The sequence below is a fragment of the Chrysemys picta genome, unplaced genomic scaffold (assembly GCF_011386835.1).
Source record: "Chrysemys picta bellii isolate R12L10 unplaced genomic scaffold, ASM1138683v2 scaf3378, whole genome shotgun sequence".
NCBI lineage: Eukaryota > Metazoa > Chordata > Testudines > Emydidae > Chrysemys > Chrysemys picta.
In genome coordinates, this window is record NW_027056080.1 from 1 (window position 1) to 5,349 (window position 5,349).

Consider the following 5,349-nt stretch of genomic DNA (forward strand, 5'->3'; position numbering starts at 1 on the left):
ATCTCCAACATCAAACAGACCAACAAAAAAACATGATCAATAACCATACTTAACTTGCAAACTTGACATCAAATTAACTTCCATTCCAGGAAACAAGTACTTCATGTCCCCCACAGCCATACTTCAACTTCACTGGTTCTTTGGCAAATTGGACCCCCATCTTCACACAGAACCTACAATGACAAAAAAATTTAACAACGCTCACACTGCACACCAATCGACACCATGAAGACTATCTCAAACCATCTGCAATTATGCAACCGGCACCTATTTCAGCATCATTTTCCATCCCCCTACAAACAAATGCAACACCACCATGTGAAATAAAACATACACCGTGACACCTTCTTTTACAGGATACTGACACTGGCACCCCAACATGTGCATCCACATACACGCATCACATATGAGCAATACTTTTAAAGAACACCACACAGTACCACACCACACAATACAGAAAAATAAAACCAGATACTCACTCTTTTTCCCACCAGGTCTAGCCTCACATCTATCTTCTATCCAAACTTGTGTCAATTTCCACTTCATCTCAGGAACAGGCAAGACTCAGATCCTCCACTGCTGCTCAGTAAGTGAGCAGAAAACAACCCAAAAAGTAAAAATCATATTGCCACGCTGCTATCATACTTTCCACCTCTTTTTTAAAGGAAATTTAGCAATGTGGTGTGGAAGCACGTGCCTCAAGCACATACTTTCCACACTACACTACTGCCCCTTTCCCTTGCATTTATCATTCCAATCACCATGCCTAACTAAAATGCTCACTTCCTCAGAAAACACCAATGGTGAGTAGAGAAACAGTATACATTCCAATCACCAGGACTTCACACCGTAAAAGTACTTACACACACCTCGCACGACATTCTTTCACAAACTGCACCTCCCAAAGCCTCTTAAGTACCTGCAAAACACAAAATAATAATCCAATGAGTACTCACCATCAAACCCACAGATGATGCAACACATCCCACCCTATTTCTTCAACAAACCATCTACAGTAACAGGAATCACATATCATGAGATCCCTTCCCCCTCCCTAGTATTGCAACTCTCAGTCCCGTTACATATTTTCCACACTCTCCTCACCACCGCTACCCCTTGCCCAAAGGATATCAACAGATCTCCACACCAATATCACACATCTGCAATATATTCAAGGGAAAATACTCAACATTTTAGGGCACACATGGCAACACCCTCACTAACCACCCACCAAAGTCCAACCTTCTTCTAGAGAACAAGCAACAACTTAACCCAAATGTTGTCTTCTCCACCTGTTGTCTCACACACACAAAACTGGTGAAGAACCCATTCATAATAAGCCCACCTCACCTAACCCAGCAAAGACCACACTCCCATCAACAGTAGCGCACTAAAAGCTCAAACTTAACACTTACCTCATGGATGCAAGCAGCTCCTCTGCTCCCACTGGCACTACCATTACCAGGAACCATGTAAACCAAACGGGGCGCACTTGCCACAGCCCATTCCCTCAGTTCTGGACTCAGATCCCCCTGTGGCACACAAACAATAAATGCCACATGCTGCTAAATGCCACAACAGCACAATACCACACTCCCTTTGCTAAACTGACCTATTCAACACCCCAAAAGAGCCCCAGCACACCTATACCTACAATGAAGCAACAACCAACTACTTCTATACAATTAAAATGAACATGCAAAATACTCACAATTTACACAATACTCATGGCCCTTTCCCCCCCCCATGACAGGGGCCCCATCAGTAACTAGAATGCTCACATCCTCCTCAGAAAACCAACACCCAATAGAAGACAGACAAACAAGGTAGTGGTGACCAGTGATGCAAACCCAGTGCCCTGTAAGAGAGAAGAACTGAGAATGGAGCATCTCTAGTTACAGGGAAAACACACACTCCCACCATACAATGAGCTCGCTCATACAACCGTTAAGATGGAGCAGACTTTAGAGGACTCCCGTCCCTAAACAAGAAGCCTCAACAGCACAAATACTTCTGACCATCAAACACTTAGGCAGATACTTAACTTTGACAGCCACTCCCAATCTCCTTTTCCTTTGTACACGGGCCTTCGCTCCCATACATTGGCATCCATCCAACGCAGACATACAGCTATGCCACGACAGACAAAGATAGAACTAGTCACAACCCTCCATGGAACGAGGTGACGCAGTACCAGATATGGATGCACCTGCAAATACAAACAAAGCTTGACTGAAAACCTACTCACAAAGCTCCCAACTATACAATATGAAAGATGACCTCATCTGCATACTGCTTACTTGAGAGGGAACACCTACTACACATTACACCCCCCTCAGAGAACACACTCATCCACATGGAAAATGGCTACACTTCTACAATACTGATGGCCCTCCCCCTTTCCCTCTGCCACAGGGAGACATCGCTAACTAGGATGCTCACATCCTCCTCAGAAAACCACCACCATGTAGAAGATGGACAAAGGAGGTAGTGGTGACCTGTCATGCAAACCCAGTGCCATGTAAGAGAGAAGACCTGAGAACAGAGCATCTCTAGTTAGACAGAAAAAAATCTGCCAGCAATCAGCATTCCTCCAGGGGAAACACACTCTATTCATACAGTGAGCTCCCTCACATGCCCATTAAGAATAAGCACAGTTTAGAGGACTCCCATCCATAAACAAGAAGCCTCAACAGCAAAAATACTTCTGACCATCAAACTCCTCAACAGATACTTAACTTTGATGGCCACTCCCGCTCTCAAGATGTTCTTTTCCTTTCTACACAGGCCTTCGCTCCCATATGTCAACATCCATACAGCAATGCCGTGACAGTCAAAGAAAAGTAAAGTAGTCACGCCCCACAGTACCAGATCTGGATACATCTGCAAATACAAAGAAAGCTTGACTGAAAACCTACTCACAAAACTCCCAACTACACAATACAAAAGATGACTTCATCTGCATACTACTTCCTGAAGAGAAGGAACATCTACTACACATTACACCCCTACTCAGAGAAGCCCCACCCCCACCCCAGACACTCTCATCCACATATTGCTGGTCCTCCCCATGTCCCACCAAAACAGGGACCCATCGCTAACTAGGATGCTCACATCCTCCTCAGAAAACCACAACCATGTAGAAGACAGACAAGAGATGAAGTGGTGAGCTGTCATGCAAACCCAGTGCTGTGTAAGAGGGGACAACTGAGAATGGAGCATCTCTAGTTACAGACAGGTCACTCTGACAGCAATCAACCTTCCCTCACGGGAAACACACACTCCCTCCATACAACAAGCTCCCACCCACCCCTCACGTGCCCATTAAGAACAGGCAGAGTTTAGAGGACTCCGATCCCTAAACAAGGAGCCTCAACAGCACAAGTACTTCTGACCATCAAACCCTTCAGCAAATACTTAGCTTTGATGGCCACTTCCACTCTCAAGCTCTTCTTTTCCTTTCTACACAGGCCTTCACTGCCATACATCCACATCCATACAGCAGTGTCATGACAGTCAAAGAGAAGTAGTCATGACCCTCCACAGAATAAGACTATTCGGTACCAGATCTGGACACATCTGCAAATCAAAACAAAGTTTGACTTAAAATCTCAGTTATAAAGTCTACTCATAAAGCTCCCAACACCATAATATGAAAGATGACCTCACCTACATACTGCTTCCTTGAGCAAGAACACCTACTACACATTACACCCCCCCTCAGAGAACCCCACCCCAAACACTCATCCACACAGAAAATAGCTATGCTTCTACATACTCGTGGCCCTCCCCCTTTCCCTACACCACAGGGGCCCATTACTAACTAGGATGCTCACATCCTCCTCAGAAAACCACAACCATGTAGAGGAGAACACAAGGATGAAGTTGTGACCTGTGATGCAAACCCAGTGCTGTGTAAGAGAGAAGAAGTGAGAACGGAGCATCTCTAGTTACAGACAGGCCACTCTGCCAGCAATCAACCTTCCCTCAGGGGAAACACACGCTCCCTCCATACAACAAGCTCCCACCCATCCCTCACAGAACCATTAAGAATGGGCAGACTTTAGAGAACTCCCATAAGTAAAGAAAGAGGCTCAACATCACAAACACTTCTGACCATCAAACCCTTTGGCATATACTTATCTTTGGAAATTGGACAGGAGCTCCCCGTCTCAAGATCCCCTTCACCTCAGTAGACAGGCCTTCACGCCCATACATTGAAATCACTCACAAACATACAGCGCCAGCATAGCAGACAAAGAGAAAAATATTCACAACCCTTCACATCACAATACAACTCGATACCGGATCTGAACACAGCTGCAAATATAAAGAAAGCTTGCCTGCAAACATGGCTTATAAACTCAACTCACAGGGCTCTAGACAACTGAGTAAAAGAAAATACAGAAGGTTAAGAGAAGAAACACTTACTAAATATTACAATCTCCTCAGACTAGTCCCCACCTAACCCAAACAGAAAACTACTATGCTTCTACAACAGTCCACCACCATGGACACGCTACCAGTACTAGATATGTGCGTTTAACAGAAGCTCTATCAGAAACAGCCCCCAATGTGTTCCCTCCCAATGAAAATACAAATGATAACACATAAATCAAACACACTATAAACAAGCTGAAATGAAAAAAAGCACATTACACAGAAATAAGGACAGAAAAACAATACACTAACCACAAATACATGTAATTGTTACCCCATATCAATACTCACCATGACTATAAACACCCACACCTATGCACATCTCTTTAGACCAACACAAAGCCGAATGACTTCCAGGGACAAGACCCCAGCTTATATACTGCCTAAGCTCCACCCCCTCCATTTCCCAGCATGCCTTAGAAGCCAAAGGCAGCTATAAATACAGGCTCAGGCAACCCAGAAACCCTTTAGTTCATTCCTAGCTTAGCAGCAGCAAGGACTATTCATTGTGATGTATTAATCAGCCTCCCTTCTTACAATAAAAATTTATAGAAGACAAACTATAATTACCATATTTTAGGTTCCTAAAAAGAAAATTCTACCTAGAGGGAAGAGGGGACTCCACAGTAGGTGCAGTTGGGGGCTGCTGAAAGAGGTATCTCAACGGTCCTGGAGGGATTTGTTTGTACTGTGAGACGGTATTTGGGAGGTAATGGAAAGATTACTTGGCTGGTGTTCGAGGGCATACCTAGAGCCTCACGCTGAAGATGGAGGGCAGTGTCACTCCCTGTCAAGCTGCCCAGGCAGCTGACACAGACCAGAGACACTGCACCATCCCCATGACCAACTTTACGGAAAATGGTAACCTGTGCAAACTTGTACTTTGCTCCCGGGCTACCTTCCCCCATT

The 5,349-nt window shown here is 44.7% G+C and overlaps 1 long non-coding RNA gene across 3 annotated transcripts; it reads right to left on the reverse strand.

Annotated features, from left to right (window-relative positions):
* Positions 1-25: 25 nt before the first annotated feature.
* Positions 26-4,960, reverse strand: LOC135980446 (uncharacterized). 3 transcript variants are annotated; one of them, XR_010597514.1, is made up of 7 exons: positions 4,732-4,960; positions 2,046-3,579; positions 1,712-1,858; positions 1,416-1,532; positions 870-919; positions 480-579; positions 26-173 (listed from the first exon to the last, which is right to left on the reverse strand). It is a non-coding gene; the product is annotated as an uncharacterized LOC135980446 (long non-coding RNA). The 3 variants fall into 3 exon arrangements; XR_010597513.1 differs by having other exon boundaries at positions 1,712-3,579; XR_010597515.1 differs by having other exon boundaries at positions 864-919; positions 1,712-3,579.
* Positions 4,961-5,349: the final 389 nt, after the last annotated feature.